Genomic DNA, 17806 nt, shown 5'->3' on the forward strand with positions numbered 1-17806 from the left:
TATCTAAGAATAACTTGAGAATACTTTCCACCAAAGTAAAATAAATTATTTTCATTACTAAAAGATTATAATAGACATACAGTTAAATGGAATATAATAGAATGTCCAAAAATAGACCAACACAAATATATTCATTTAATTTTCAACAAAAGGGCCAAAGTAATTGAATGGGGGAAAGGATAACCTTTGCAATAAATGGTGCTGGAACATCTAGATATCCATGTGGAAAAACCTTCACCCTTACCTCACACCATATACCAAAAAATTAACTTGAAATGAATCATAAAAGAATAAGTAAGAGATGAAACCATAAAATTTCTAAAACTACAAAACATAGACAAAAATCTTTGTGACCTTGGATTAGACAAAGATCTCTTAGATAGAATTCAAAAAGCACAAAGCCATAAAAGAAAAAAGCTGATAAACTGTACTTCATCAAAACTTAAAACTTCTGCTTTTTGTAGTATAGTCTGAAGTCAGAGACCATGATACCTCCAGCTCTGTGCTTGTTTGTCAAGATTGTTTTGACTTTTTCAGGTCTTTTGTGTTGCTATACAAATTTTTAATTATTTTTTCTAGTTCTGTGAAAAATGCCATTGTATTTTCACAGGGATTGCGCTGAATCTGTAGATTGTCTCAAGTAATATGGTCGTTTTAACAATATTAATTCTTCCAATCCATGAACACAGTATATCTTTCCATCTGTTTGTGTCATCTGCAATTTCTTTCATCAGTGTCTTACAGTTTTCTTAGTCCAGGTCTTTTACCTCGTTAGGTAGGTTTATTCTAGCTATTTTATTCTTTTTGATGCAATTGTAAATGGAATTGTTTCCTTAATTTCTCCTTCTGATAGTTTGTTGTTACTGCATAGAAATGCAACAGATTTCTGTATATTAACTTTGTATTCTGCAACTTTACCAAATTCATTGGTGAACTCTAGTAGTTTTTTGGTGGCGTCTTTAGGATTTTCTATGTATAGTATCATGTTGTCTGCAAACAGTGACAGTTTTATTTCTTCCTTTGCAGTTTGGATTCCTTTTATTTCTTTTCTTTTTTTTTTTTTTTAAATTTATTTATGGCTGCATTGGGTCTTCGTTTCTGTGCGAGGGCTTTCTCTTGTTGTGGCAAGTGGGGGCCACTCTTCATCGCGGTGCACGGGCCTCTCACCATCGTGGCCTCTCCTGTTGTGGAGCACAGGCTCCAGACGCGCAGGCTCAGTAATTGTGGCTCACGGGCTCAGTTGCTCCGCGGCATGTGGGATCCTCCCAGACCAGGGCTCGAACCCGTGTCCCCCGCATTGGCAGGCAGATTCTCAACCACTGCGCCACCAGGGAAGCCCCCTTTTATTTCTTTTTGTCTTGGAATATACAATGGAAAAAAGACAGTCTCTTCAATACGTGATGCTGGAAAAACTGGACAGGTACAAGTAAAAGAATGAAATTAGAACATTTTCTCAAACCATATACAAAAATAAATTCAAAATGGATTAAAGACCTAAACGTAAGACCAGGAATTATAAAACTTCTGGAAGAAAACATAGGCAGAACACTCTTTGGCATAAATCACAGCAATATTTTTTTGGATCTATCTCCTAAGGCAAAGGAAACAAGAGCAAAAATAAACAAATGGGACCTAATTAAACTTAAAAGCTTTTGCACAGCAAAGGAAACTATCAGCAAAATGAAAAGACAACCTACTGAATGCGAGAAAATATTTGTAAATGATATGACTGATAAGGGGATAATGTCCAAAATATATAAACAGCTTATACAATTCAACATCAAAAAAAAAAACAACTTGATCCAAAAATGGGCAGGAGGCCTGAATACACATTTTTCCAAAGAAGACATACAGATGAACAATAGCACATGAAAAGATGCTCAACATCACTAATCATCAGAGAAATGCAAATCAAAGCCACAATGAGATATCACCTCACACCTGTCAGAATGGCTATTATCAAAAAGACCACAAATAACAAATGTTGGTGAGGATGTAGAGAAAAGGGAACCCTCTTCCACTGTTGGTGGGAATGTAAATTGGTACAGCCACTGTGGAAAACAGTATGGAGGTGCCTCAAAAAACTAAAAATAGAACTACCATATTATCCAGCAATTCCACTTCTGCGTATACATCCAAAGAAAACAAAAACACTAATTTGAAAAGATACATGCACCCCAACATTCGTAGCAGCATTATTTACAATAACCAAGATATGGAAGCAACCTAAGTGTCCATTAACAGAAGAACAGATAAAGAAGATGTGGTGTGTGTGTGTGTGTATATATATATATATATATATATATATATATATATATATATATATAAATATATAAAATGGAATACTACTCAGCCATAACAAAGAATGAAATTTTGTGATTTGCAACAACATGTATGGACTTGGAAGTTATTATGCTTAGTGAAATAAGTCAGACAGAGAAAGACAAATACTTTATGTTACCGCTTATATGTGTAATCTAAAAAATAAAACAAACTAGTGAATATAACAAAAAAGAAACAGACTCAGAGAGAACAAACTAGTGGTTACCAGTGGGAAGAGGGAAGCGGAGAGGGGAAGGATAGGGGTAGGGGATTAAGAGCTAAAAACTACTATGTGTAAAATAAATAAGCTACAAGGATATATTGTACAGCACAGGGAATATAGCCAATATTTTATAATAACTATAAATGGAGTATAACCTTTAAAAATCGTGAATCACTATGTTGTACACCTGCAACTTATATAATATTGTAAATCAACAATATTTCAATTAAAAAATACAAGGTATGACAAGTAAAAAAAAAAGCCAAAAAGAAAAAAATTCTTCTGCTTTTTGAAAGACACTTAAGAAAAATTAAGAAATAAGCCACAGCGGACTTCCCTGGTGGCGCAGTGGTTAAGAATCCACCTGCCAGTGCAGGGGACACAGGTTCATTCTCTGGTCTGGGAAGATCCCACCTGCTGCGGAGCAACTAAGCCCATGTGCCACAACTACTGAGCCCGCATGCCTAGAGCCCGTGCTCTGCAACAAGAGAAACCACCACAATGAGAAGCCCTCGCACTGCAATGAAGGGTGGCTCCTGCTCACCACAACTAGAGAAAGCCCGTGGGCAGCAACGAAGACCTAACACAGCCAAAAATAAATAAATTAATTAATTTTTAAAAAAAGAAAAAGAAATAAGCCACAGACTGGGAGAAAATACTTTCAAAGCATGTATCTGATAAAAGACTTGTATCCAGAACATATAAATAATTTTTACAAGTCAATAAGACAAATAATCCAATTAATAAATGGGCAAAAGATTTGAACAGATACTCCACCAACAAAGATATACGAAATGCAAATAAGCACATGAAAAGATTCACATCATTAGTTATTAGGGAAATGCAAATTAACCACGAGATATCACTACACCCACTAGAATCACTATAATTAAAAAGACTAACAATACTAAGTGCAGCGGAGAATGGCGAGCAACTAGAACTCACACATTGCTGGTGGGAATGCAAAATATTACATTCACTTTGGAAAAGTCTAGCAGTTTTTAAAAAAAGTTAAATGCACATTGCAATGCAACTCACTCCTAAGCAATCCTACTCCTGAGTATTTGCTCAAGAGAAATGAAAACAGATGTCAATATGAACTGGTATATAACTGGTATGTAAACATTCATAGCAGCTTTATTCATAATAGCCCCCAACTAGAAACAACTGAAATGTCCATCAACTGGTGAATCAATAAATTGTGATATATCCATACAATGGAATATACTACTTAGCATTAAAAAGGAATGAACTACTGATACAACATGGATAATCTCAAAAGCATTGTGTTAAGTGAAAGAAGCCAGAGATGGACACAAAAGACTATAAACATTTATATGAAATTCTGGTGAAGTCAAAATTGCAATGACAGAAAACAGATCAGTGGTTGCCTGGGGCAGGGGTGAGAGATTGTGGGGGAGACTGATGGCAAAGGGGCACAGGGAACATTTGAGGGTGACAGAAATATTATATACCTGGATTGTCATGGTGGTTGCACTGCTGTACACATTTGTCAAAAACACAATGAAATGCACACTTAGAACTGATGAATTTTAATATACGTAAAACATACCTCAATAAAGCTGATTTTTTAAAAATGGTCCTCTTCCTGCATGAGAATCAGAGATTTAGATTAGACATAAGGGATTTCTGATCATGGGACATTACTGAAGATTTCCTTTCTTGGGACTTCCCTGGTGGCACAGTGGTTAAAAATCTGCCTGCCAATGCAGGGGACATGGGTTCGATCCCTGGTCTGGGAAGATCCCACATGCCGCAGAGCAACTAAGCCCGTGCGTCACAACTACTGAGGCTGCGCTCTAGAGCCCGTGAGCCACAACTACTGAGCCCGAATGCCACAACTACTGAAGCCCGCGCACCTAGAGCCCGTGCTCCACAACAAGAGAAGCTACCTCAATGAGAAGCACATGCACCGCAACAAAGAGTAGCCCCCGCTCTCCACAACTAGAGAAAGCCTGCGCGCAGCAACAAAGACCCAATGCAGCCAAAAATAAATAAATAAAAAATAAATTAAATAAATAAATTTATAAAGATTTCCTTTCCTTGACAATTTTTAAGAATGAAGATGAGAAGGCCATTGACTGAACTAGAATAGATTTTTTTTGAGGCAAAGAGTAAATGATACACTTATCTATATATTGGGTTGGCAAAAAAGTGCCTTCAGTTTTCAAGTAAAAATGAAAGGCACATTTTTCATTTTCACCAAGAACTTTATTATTTTTTTAAATATTTATTTAGGCTGCACGGGGTCTTAGTTGCGGCACCTGGGATCTTTTAGTTGCGGCATGCGGGATCTTTAGTTGGGCATGCAAACTCTTAGTTGTGGCATGCATGAGGGATCTAGTTCCCCGACCAGGGATTGAACCCAGGCCCCCTGCAGTGGAAGCACAGAGTCTTAACCACTGGACCACCAGGGAAGTCCCTCACCAAGAACTTTGTTGAACAACGTATTCACTGTTTTGTTCCACTACCTTCTGCCATTTTTCAGGCAACTTCATAATTCCTTCTTCCCCAAACTTTTTATCTTTTTGAGCAAAGAACTGTTCCAGGTGCCTTTTACAGTCTTCCAGGGAATTGAAATTTTTTCCATTAAGAGAATTTTGTAAAGACCGAAATAAATGGAATTCCGAAAGTGCAATGTCTGGTGAATACGGTGGATGAATCAGAACTTCCCAGCCAGGCTGTAACCGTTTTTGCCTGGTCATCAAAGAAACATGCGGTTTTGCATTATCCTGATGGAAGACTATGTGTTTTCTGTTGACTAATTCCAGACGCTTTTCATCAAGGGCTGCTTTCAGTTGTTTTAATTGGGAGCAGCTCTTGTTCGAATTAATTGTTCAGTTTTCCAGAAGGAGCTCATAATAGAGGACTCCCTTCCAATCCCACCATATACACAACATCACCTTCTTTGAATAAAGACAGGCCTTTGGTGTGGTTGGTGGTGGTTCATTTCACTTGCCTCACGATCTCTTCTGTTCCACATTATTGTACAGTATCCACTTGTCATCGCCCGTCACAATTTGTTTTAAAAACGGAACATTTTCATTACATGTCAGTTGAGAATCGCATGCGGAAATACGGTCAAGAAGGTTTTTTCGCTTAACTTATGTGGAACCCAAACATCAAAGCGATAACCAAGCTGGTGCAAATGATTTTCAATGCTTGATTTGGATATTTTGAGTATGTCAGCTATCTCCCGCATGGTTTAAAGTTGACTGTTTTCAATTAATGTCTCGATTTGATCGCTATCAACTTCAGCTGGTCTACCTGACCGTGGAGCATCATCCAGCGAGAAATCTCCAGCACAGAACTTTGCAAACCACTTTTGACATGTTCGATCAGTCACAGCACCTTCTCCATACACTGCACAAACCTCTTTTTTGCATTTCAGTTGCATTTTTACCTTTCTTGAAATAATAAAGCATAATATGCCAAAAATATCGCTTTTTTCTTCCATCTTCAATGTTAAAATAGCTCCACAAAAATTCACCAATTTTGATAATTTTTTTTTTTTAAATGCACGCTGATATGACAGCTGTCACAATACAATCTAACAAAATTGTTTCGAATGAAGTTAAAGACAACTAAGTGCTACTAGAGCCATCTTATGGAAAAAATTGAATAAACTCTTTGGCCAAACCAATATTATATGTGATATATATATGATCTATTACACATTAAATAGTAGATATTTATCTGATTCTAAAAGTATTTAGATAAGAACCACAAGATTTCTTAACTTAAATCTTCATCCTTCTTTTAAGATTTAGAAAAAAAATACTCTTGAGAGTTTAATTCTTTCATTCACAGTTATCAGAATGATTCCTTATGGGCCTACCCAAAATGGCAAATTTATATAATACTTTAAATATATAAAGCTTTTAAGTTCAATTAAATCATAGTGTATCATATGACTACAAACTCTTTTTACATTGCTTTTTAAGATTTTTTTCCCCTGATTTTTCTCTATACCTAATTTAAAATAATAGTTGTTCCTGGAAAACAATGTGTAACATATTAAGATCTCTGTTGTTTTTTACTCTATACATTCTCCTAAGGCAATCTCATCTTCTCAGGGTACTTCGATACCATCTGTATACTGATAATTTTGACCTATATAGCTCAGAAACAGATCCAAGGTTTTCTGAGGCCTAAAGCTTACACAATTGGGAAATTAAAAAATTAAGTTCACACAACTTAAGAAAATTAATATAGCTCTTCAAATATAGAATTCTTAGCGCCTGTCTCAGAGCCTTGAAAGGAGACTTTGCAAGAGACCTGGAGTAACTTCATCAGCTTCACAGCAAATCTGCCTCTGCTATAGCTGTATCTTACAGCCAGATATTTCTCTTAGCGACTATTGAGCTATCCTCTAGTTGCCTACTGGATATCTCTCCTTTTAAGTCCCCCATTAAATTTTTTTAATTAATTTTTATTGGAGTATAGTTGCTTTACAATGTTGTGTTCCTCTGTTAAAATTAACAGGCCCACAGTTGAACTTGGTTTCTCCTTTCTACTCTTCCACCACTACCATAAGGAACTTGCTAGTTTTCCTGCATTCTCTCCAGATCAGAAAATAGCACCAGCATTCATGCAGCTGCATAAGTTACCTCCATATCCAAGCAAACCATCAAGTCTTGACAATTCATCTTCCAAATAATCTGACATTTACATCTCTCTCGTTCATCTACTTTTCTCCAACTCCAATCCCAATCTAGTTCAGGTCATCAACTTCTCTTACCTAGATTATTCCAACAGTCACCTAATGGGTCTCCTAGCCTCCAGTTTTGCCACCTTCTAAACTGTTCTTCATGTTGCAACCAAATACGCATCTGATCATATCATTCCCTGGGCTCAAATACTTTACTGTACAAACTTCAATATGCCTAAGAAATTACTTGGCATTGTTGTTAAAAAACAAACAAACAAACATAGATTTGGGAACTTTACCCTAGTGATTTTAAATTTTTATTATTTTTATTTCTTTGGCCAGGCCCCACGGCATGCAGGATCTTAGTTTCCTGACCAGGGATCGAACCCATGCCCACTGCAGTGGAAGCGCGGAGTCCTAACAACTGGACCGCAGGGAAATCCCTACCCCAGTGATTTTGATTCAATAGGTTTGGGGTAGAATATAGGAGTGGGCAATTTTAATACGACTTGTAGGTGATTCTGATGTAGGTAATCCGTACTTTAAGGTACAATGTTTAATGGTTCCCCAGTTCTTCTACAGTGGAGTTCAAACTCCTTAACATGTCTTCCAATGCCCTGTAAAATCTGGCCCCTGCTTACCTTTCTGGTTTCATAGGTGACTACTACTTCCTGTACTCTAGGGTTAAGCTATATTGAAAATTTCCCCATTTTTAAAGAAAGCATACTCCAACTATGCTTTGTCTCCCCAGTTGATCCCATCCAATCTATCCTTCCAGTGAACCAATCAAGCACACACAACCCTCTGCCTTGCTAATTCTTATTTACCATTCAGTTTAGACATAAATTCCACTAGGAAGACTTTTGAGTCCCAAACCTTTCTAAGGGCTATAACAGCCTCCTATATTTTTCCCAATCACATATTCATCTAAAGTATTCTATTAATTTATTTACTAACCCTAACCCACTGAATCACTGTCTTGTTCTCCAGTGAATTCCCCAGTGCTTGGCACTGTACCTAGCATATAGTAGGCACTCAATAAGTATTTATTGAATGAAAAAATGAATGACTTTTACTTAGAAGAAGTTGAATGAAGTTAAGGGAAACAAGATAAAGATTATATTTATGCAATGGAAAATACGTACACCAATGCACAAGTGCCGGGGGAACTATAGAAAAATAACCACAGCAAATGAACTAGGAGGAAAATGAACAAAGGATTTGAATAAGCAATTCACAGCAAAGAAATTCAAATGGCCAATAAGCATGAAAAAACATATTTATTCCTGTTACCAATTAGACAAGTACAAATTAAACCAATGATACTGTTATTCCATACCCATCAAACTGGCAAAGATTTAAGTCTGATAATACCAACTTTTGGCAAGGATGTAGAGAAATGAGATCTCACACTATAGATGGAAGGATAAACTGGAGGCATATACCTAGCAATTCTAGCATATATGTACAAGGATGTCCTTTTAACACTGTTTATAAAGTGAAAAAATGGAAATAATGTAAATATCCAGCAGTGATATATGTTTCAAGGGAATACTTCAAAGCATTTAAAAATGAATTAGTTACACATATGAATATGGATAGTCCCTCACAATAAAGAATAAATAATTAATGTCAATGGTGCAAATGTTGAGAAATCAGGAGTGAAGAAATGAAGGACCCAATACAGGAGAAAAGCAAAGGGTCACGGTATAAACATCATTTGATGATCCCAATCTGCTAACTCTTTTCCCAATAAATTTCTTGTCATAAAATTTGATACATGACCTACTACTGAACTACCATTTCTCACCTTGCACAAATTCATTAAAATGAAGCTTTTTTCAGCTTTAGCACTACTGACTGCAATAGTGGGGTTTTTTTTAGCTTTTTGAACAGTTGCAGGGATTGTAACATTGTTTAATTCTATATTATTATCTACAAGTCCCTGAAAATTTCATGTTTAAAATTTCACTTAAATAATACAATTTCCCCCCACCAGCTATCGATGGTGAAGTTAGTTCCTCACAAGGCCAAGGAGATGGTTCTAATAAATCAAAATAATTCAAAATGCTTTGTTTCTAATAAAAGACATAAATTCATTACTTTTTAGTAACACATTTCTAGGCAGAGCTTCAAATTTATTTTTATTAAATGGAATGTATTGGGACTTCCCTGGCGGTCCAGTGGTTAAGGCTCTGTGCTTCCAGTGCAGGGGGTGTGGGTTCGATCCCTGGTGGGGAACTAGGATCCCACAGGCCATGAAGCGCAGCCAAAAAAAAAAAAAAAAAAGTTGAAAAAAATAAATGGAATGTCTTTAAACTTATCTGACTTAAATCTCTGACATGAGATTCATGCTTTCTAATACCAATTTTAAATTTTCTAAAGCTTTTATGATGCATTTAATTTTTTTAAACTTTCTGAATAGTAGTTGATCTTCATTGCAATGCAATTGTAAGTAATGAAAAATCTCAAAGAATACCAATCATTAAAACAAGGTCTTGGGCTTCCCTGGTGGTGCAGTGGTTAAGAATCCGCCTGCCAATGCAGGGGACACAGGTTCAAGCCCTGGTCCGGGAAGATCCCACATGCCGCGGAGCAACTAAGCCCGTGCGCCACAACTACGGAGCCTGCGCTCTAGAGCCCGCAAGCCACAGCTACTGAGCCAGCATGCTGCAACTACTGAAGCCCGTGTACCTAGAGCCCATGCTCCGCAACAAAAGCCACCACAATGAGAAGTCCACACACTGCAACGAAGAGTAGTCCTGCTCGCCGCAACTAGAGAAAGCCCACACACAGCAACGAAGACCCAATGCAGCCAAAAATAAATTTAAAAAAACAAGGTCTTGTCATTTCTCCAAAGAAGACATACAGATGGCCAAGAGGTGCATGAAAAGCTGCTCAACATCACTAATTATTAGAGAAATGCAAATCAAAACTACAATGAGGTATCACCTCACACCAGTTAGAATGGGCATCATCAGAAAATCTACAAACAACAAATGCTGGAGAGAGTGTGGAAAAAAGGGAACCCTCTTGCACTGTTGGTGGGAATGTAAATTGATACAGCCACTATGGAGAACAGTATGGAGGTTCCTTAAAAAACTAAAAATAGAATCACCATATGACCCAACGATCCCACTACTGGGCATATACCCAGAGAAAACCATAATTCAAAAAGACACATGCACCCCAATGTTCATTGCAGCACTATTTACAATAGCCAGATCATGGAAGCAACCTAAATGCCCATCGACAGATGAATGGATAAAGAAGATGTGGCACATATATACAATGGAATATTACTCAGCCATAAAAAGAAATGAAATTGAGTTATTTGTAGTGAGGTGGATGGACCTAGAGTCTGTCATAGAGTGAAGTAAGTCAGAAAGAGAAAAACAAATATCATATATTAATGCATATATGTGGAACCTAGAAAAATGGTACAGATGAACTGGCTTGCAGGGCAGAAATAGAGACACAGATGTAGAGAACAAAAGTATGGACATCAAGGGGGGAAAGTGGCAGGGGTGGTGGTGGTGGTGGTGGGATGAATTGGGAGATTGGGATTGACATGTATACACTAATATGTATAAAACAGATAACTAAAAAGAACCTGCTGTATAAAAAAATAAAATAAAATTCAAAAAAAAATAAAACAAACAAACAAGGTCTTGTAAGAAATTAATCTTAGCTAATCTCTTTGCCAAACCAGAATAAAAAGAATGAGAAAAATGCATATATGATGAAGTATATGCCTGACATAGAGCAGTGGCAGTTTGTAAACTACATGCCACCCATCTCAATCTCAGTACTAGATCAGTTTTTTTTTTTTAATTGTAGTTGATTTACAATGTGGTGTTATAGACCAGTTTTAATAATCTCAATTTCAAGGTCTTTAGCTACAGTTTCCAATTTTATTTTTGTTAGATTGGTGATAAATAGAATAAATTTTATCCAGAATATTTTTAAACGATTGACTTCTATTTCAGATACTGAATTGCAATTGATGACTTAGTGCCAAATAATGGCTTCAGGAAAATTTTCTAACAAATTTGCAGCTATTCCAGACTTCCTTTCCACTATTGTACAAGCACCATTAGAACAAAATGCAATTAAGTTTGCTTTCAAATATTATCAAGGCCACAATCATTTAAAGTAGACAATAATGTATTCGAAATACACTCTGTTGTGGTTGACACAAGCAACAAATACCATTACCAATACAGAAATTGATTCAACTGTGCACTGGAGATAAATCACTAGGTGCTTTTCTTCAAACGTGTAGATGCCTGATCAATTATAGTACCTATTTGGCATTCTCTTCTATAATATTCTTAAATATCTTCATATAATTTCTTTTGCAATATGGTCTGCTGTTATTGTTGCATGTAAACAATTGTCTGTGCCTATTCCATTTTCCTCTTTCAACTTTATTACTCCCCTCACTATCAGATAAAGGCCTACTATGTTTTACTAAACTGTAAAGAGTATTAAAAACATCTATGATAGTATCAATATTTTTATTATTTAGTTTATACACTAAATTGGAAATTGAGTCATTAGTTGATTCTTTTAACAAATCTTGAATTTTAGTACAGTCTTCAGGAAAATCATAGTCCCTAATTTTTTTTTTTCAGAAAAGTGTGCCTAGTAGTTTTATTAGTACCATTTGGGGTTACTCCATATGCCCTCCATTCCTTGGACATATGAACATGCTTTTCTGCTCTCCCTCCCTAACGCTGAAATATCAAACAGTCCTTACATACTAGTTTATATTCTTTTATTTCAAGCAATTTGTACTGCTCTGAAAACATAAACACTTGTCTTTTCATTCCAACAATCTGGAAGCACAAGGTTATCTACTTCCTTTGCTAACCATGATGGTGTTTCTTCAATGACTAGTTGTTCAACAACTTTGAAATTTTTTTCCCTTAGCTTAGGTATCCCACAATTTTCACTCCTATCATTTTCTGTGTCTGTTTTAAACTTCATCAGATTTAAAAAACTTAATAAGTCACTGTTACTTTGGCATTTTAGGGATCTGAATCTGAAAAATAATTTTAAGTTAGTAAAATTCACAATAGTACTTGGGGGTTAACAAAATTTTTTTTAATAATTTTAATATGATTTTAGAAATAGCATAAATTTTATTTTTTAATTAAATTTTTTTTTACTACATTGTAATTAGCTAAACCAATATTTTGTACCCTGCTTATAAATGTAGAGCTGAGTAAAAATAAGTCACAGATGGTATTCTTAGCTTTTGGTGTTTTTTAATGCAAACTTCTAAGAATATGTTAATATTTGGTTTCATCTAAAAGATTTAGAAAGTGATATTTTGTTTCCATTATTTTAGAAATAATAGGTATGCATCTGTGGTTTATTTATTTATTTATGGCTGTGTTGGATCTTCATTTCTGTGCGAGGGCTTTCTCTATTTGTGGCAAGTGTGGGCCACTCCTCATCACGGTGCGCGGACCTCTCACTATCGCGGCCTCTCTTGTTGCGGAGCACAGGCTCCAGACGCGCAGGCTCAGTAATTGTGGCTCATGGGCCCATTTGCTCCGCGGCATGTGGGATCTTCCCAGACCAGGGCTTGAACCCGTGTCTGCTGCATTGGCAGGCAGATTCTCAACCACTGCGCCACCAGGGAAGCCCTTTATATATATTATATACCTATGTCATATACATTAGTATATATAAAAATATGTGTATATATAAATATGCATATATATGCCTGTTTTACATCAATTTTTTTTTTTTAACCTTTTGACCCTCTTCACCCATTTGTCCCCCATTCCCGCCTCTGGCAACCATTAATCTGCTCTCTATATCTATGAACTTGTTTTTTCGTTTTTTTTTCTTAAAGATCCACATGTAAGAGAGATCATACAGTATTTGTCTTTTTCTGTATTATTTCACTTAGCATAATGCCCTCAAGTTCAATCCATCTTTTCACAAATGGCAAGATGTCATTCTTTCTCATGGGTGTGTAATATTCCATTGTATATATACCACATTTTCTTTATCCATCCATCCATTGATAGACACCTAGGCTGTTTCCGTATCTTGGTTTTTGTAAATAATACTGCAATAAACCTGTGGGTGCATATGTCTTTTTGAGTGTTTTCATTTTCTTTGGATAAATACTCTGAAGTAGAATTGCTGTAATATACAGTAAGTCTATTTTTAATTTTTTGAGGAATCTTCATACTGTTTTCCACAGTGGCTGCACCAATTTACATTCCCACCAGCAGGGTACAAGGGTTCCCTTTTCTCCACATCCTCACCAACACTTGTTATTTCTTGTCTTTTTGATAACAGACATTCTGACAGGTGTGAGCTTTTGATATCTCATTGTGGTTTTGATTTGCACTTCCCTGATGATTAACGCTGTTGAGCATCTTTTCATGTACCTGTTTACCTTCTGTATGTCTTCTATTGAAAAATGTCTATTCAAATCTTCTACCATTTTTTAATTGGATTTTTTCTTTGCTATTGAGTTGTATGAGTTGTATCTTTATAGACTTTGGATATTACCTCCTTATCAGATATGTATTATCTCCCATTCAGTAGGTTGCCTTTTCATTTTGTTGATGGTCTCCTTTGCTGTGCAGAAGCTTTTTAGGATGATATAGTCCCACTTATTTATTTTTGCTTTTGGTGTCAGATTCAAATAATCATCACCAGACCTATGTCAAGGAGCTTACTGCTGTATTTTTCCTTCTAGGAGTTTTATGGTTTCAGGTTTTACATTCCAGTCTTTAATCCCTTTAAGTTAATTTTTGTTTATGGCGTAAGACAGTTTCCCCAACACCATTTATTGAAGAGACTATCCTTTCCCCATTACATATTCTTGGTAACTTTGTCATATGTTAATTGACCATATATGCATGGGTTTATTTCTGGGCTTTCTATTCTGTTCCACTGATCTATGCGCCTGTTTTTAGGCCAATTCCATACTGTTTTAATTACAATAGCTTCATAATATAAAGTCAGGGCGCGTGATGCCTCCAGCTTTGTTCTTCTTTCTCAAGATTGCTTTGGCTATTCAGGTTTTTTGTTTGTTTTTTGTTTTGTTTTGTTTTGTTTGATTCCATTCAAATTTTGGATTATTTCTATTCCTTTGAAAAATGCCATGGGGATTTTGATAAGAATTGCACTGAATCTGTAGATTGCTTTGGGTTGTATGGACATTTTAACAATATTGATTCTTCCAATCCATGAGCATGGAATATCTTTCCATTTATCTGTGTCTTCTTCTATTTCTTTCATTAATGTCTTAGAGTTTTCAATATATAGGTTTTTCACCTTCCTGATTAAATTTATTCCTAAGTATTTTATTCTTTTTGATGCAGTTGTAAATGGGACTGTTTTCTTCATTTCTCTTTCTGATAGTTCATTGCTACTGTAGAGAAACACAACAGACTTTGTGTTTTAATGGAGTCTTTAGCATGAATTTTAAACTAAAATGCTAACTGTGCTTTTCGGTGTATACCTATACCTTCAGTGTGACTTGCTATTTCTTGAATATCTACTATCAGTTTTAATTCTTTTTCCAACAATATCTCACAAAATCAGACTATGAATAAATTCTTGATTATGTTCTACAGTAAGACCCAACTGTACTAGTACAACGATTAATCCTAAAAAGAAAAAATTCTTGACTATGATTTCATTCAGCAAAAAAAAATGCTCACATCACTGCCAAAGAAGTGTAGTTTGGACATGGATGCTGACTGATATTTTTGTTTAATTTAGTAAGAAAAAAGCAAAACAGTGAACTTCACTGTTGGAGCTTCATTCATATGTCAATGACATAAGCAACTTCTTTACTGAATTGGATAACAGTTTTTGAATACTGGAACAATACTTTCTTAACCTTTTGTGCTACTCACAACGTCAAGGCCACAGATGTGATACACTGTTAAGTTTAGTTCTGCATTATTAATATTTTCTCCACTAGCCTACTGCCTGTTTTTATAAACACAGCTTTATTAGAACATAGCCATGCCCACTTTTAATGTAAGAGTTGAGCAGTTGTGACAAAGACCATATGTACTGGAAGGCCTTAAATATTTACTAATCAGCTGTTTACAGAAAAAATTGCAAACACTTGGTCTAGAAAATCAACAAAGCAATAAACCAAGCCCTGATTTGTAGCATTTGCCAATTTCCATGGTGTAAATACTCCTATTGCAGCCAATTTCATGCTACATATGTGACAAACATACAAACATGAACAGAGTTGAGCAGAAACACATACAACATAATATAGTATTTCCATCCTACAGATACCATAGACAACCTTAAGAGTAATTAGTAAAATGAAGTTTAAAAAAGTGACGTTTTGAGTATTTATTACCTGTTTTTAACATATTTGTTAATTTATATAATTTGATTTTAATAGTGGTTATGCTTAACAACTAGCTCATAAAATCCCCCCCCAAAATAGCAATCAGCCTTGCAAACTGGTAAAAGCCAACTGTGGTGTACTACTAGCTCTATTTTCAAGAGGCCAGGAGAGCAAGGAGCAATTTGCCTGACAAGTGGCTGAATCAAGATTCAAATCTAGGTCCAAATTTCTGACCCCGGTTCGGCTTCTTAATCTTCTTAGCAGAGAATAAGGGCCTTTATTGGCTTGTTTAAAAAAAAAAAAAAATGGGGAGTGATATATACTAGGGGAACTCCACACGTAATAGAATGCATTTTCCGGAGTACCATCCTATATATTCGCCAGGAGTCTCTAACAAAACTGGCAGGCAGCACGGGAATATGAGTCTTGACACTTGATAACTATTCAGAATCAGTCTGGGCTGGGTATCTGAAGGAATAAGAAAAAAACTGATTGGTCTATCCATCATCTGCCGTTGGAAATTTATTAGAAATCTTCGTTAACTGCTTTAGGAAGTGTGAATACAGGTGTTTACTACCACGAGCCCCGCATAGTGCTTATCGACCTACATGAATTCTGAAAAGCTTAAGAAAACTTGTGGTTTGAAACCTTACTACACGTGGGGCAAAGGAAAAGGAAAAGGAAAGGACATTCTCGAAGGGCCCTCATGCAGCCACAGGTACCTGGGGCAAAATGTGCGGGCAGAATGGCCAAGTGCTAGGCCTCCTGAAGTACTCTAAACCTTTAGAGCACAGCTCTAAATTAAGGAATGATAACGGCTAGAGCTGCTGGAGAACTTGGAGATCTGCCCTTGTCCAACCCCTGCATTTACATGAAGAAACTCTGCTCTAGTGAGGTGAGGCGACTTGAACTTCAAGCGGTGGAGCCAGGATGAATTTATAGCTCTTTCCACTACACCCCACGGCCTCCTCTAGAACACCCTCCCTGCGCACAGAACTTACCCCCAAAGCACCAGGAACCTGGTTGGTGACTGGCCTACACTTGAACCTAGGACAAACCTCCTAGTCGCTCTAGAGTCAAACTGTGGAAGCTCTAAGTCAGCGGGTTAAAGCCAAAGTACAGAAGCACAGAGCTCTCGGTCGCGCAATTGCGTAGACCCCCTCAGAGAACAAAGAGTGAGACACGGTTCCTAGAAAAAGCAGCCACGCCCCTCACCACGCCGACGCCGCACCGCTGAGCAACGCGAGCAGCCGTGAGGAGGAGCACGCAGCCGGCGGCACGCACGCTCACCCCGAGGCCGCGCGGGAGACGGTCTGACGTGCGCGCCCCCGCGCCGGTGGGCGGGGTCTGGGGCGGGGCTCTGAGCAGGACCGGGGCGGGGCCGCAAGGAGCTGTAGGTGTTGCAGCTGGGTCGCGACAGGTGCGCGAGGCAAAGCGCCAGGGACCCGTAGCAGGGCTGGTAGCAGCGCAGAGAAAAGACCGCTGTTAGCCAGGTAAGGGCCTTCTTTCTCCACATCCTCCACAGCCGGAGGGTGCGCGGAGACCTCGAATTCCCTCCACACCCTCTTTCTCCCGCGACTTTTGGGGGTGGGGGGAACACAAGGAGCGTGAACCCCTCCCCCTCGAGAAAGGGAGTGGAGGAGCTGCTGATCCTTTGCTCTTTCCTCACTTCTGGCTACTGCGCTGCGGTTGGAGTAATTATGTAGAGCGGAGCCTTTGCTGCCTGAGGGCGGGAACTGATAGGACCCCCTCCTCTTCCAACAGGAACACTCCTTTCTAACTATATATAACAGTATATACTTTTTTGGTGTGGTGAAGGAAGACGGCAGTTCATCAAAATTCAAAATAGTCTCCCAGGGAAATATTCTGATAATTCAACTGCTCTTTTCCATTCTCCATTTTTAGCCATTCTCTCCCTCTTCGATTTTTCTCCCCTTCCATTCAGCCTTTTGAGATATGTTGATAATATAGCAGTCCTTACAGCTGGATGTGTCACCCCAGAATCGCTATCGTGTACATATCGCTGGCACCTGTCAATACGTGGGTGTTAATATAAGGTAACTGTACACCCCTGGCTACACCTACTAAGCCTGAAGCTGTAGGTGCTAGGAGCTAACCATCTGGCACCCTTCCTTACCTCCTTACTGGTGCTTACAATCCTGGTGAGAGATATTTGAAATACTATTATCTTTCACCTAATTCCAGCTTTCAAGAGTCTGCCTAATCCAGATGG

General features: G+C 37.5%; 1 protein-coding gene across 5 annotated transcripts in view; it reads left to right on the forward strand.

Moving 5' to 3' along the window:
* Positions 1 to 16952: 16952 nt before the first annotated feature.
* LIMA1 (LIM domain and actin binding 1) overlaps positions 16953 to 17806 on the forward strand; it is an 85817-nt gene continuing 84963 nt past the window's right edge. For all 5 annotated transcript variants that reach the window (XM_061204520.1, XM_061204523.1, XM_061204519.1 and 2 more), the window contains exon 1: positions 16953 to 17066. The gene's annotated coding sequence lies outside the window, so the exon portion shown is untranslated. The remainder of the gene's footprint in view (positions 17067 to 17806) is intronic.

The sequence above is a fragment of the Eubalaena glacialis genome, chromosome 11 (assembly GCF_028564815.1).
Source record: "Eubalaena glacialis isolate mEubGla1 chromosome 11, mEubGla1.1.hap2.+ XY, whole genome shotgun sequence".
NCBI lineage: Eukaryota > Metazoa > Chordata > Mammalia > Artiodactyla > Balaenidae > Eubalaena > Eubalaena glacialis.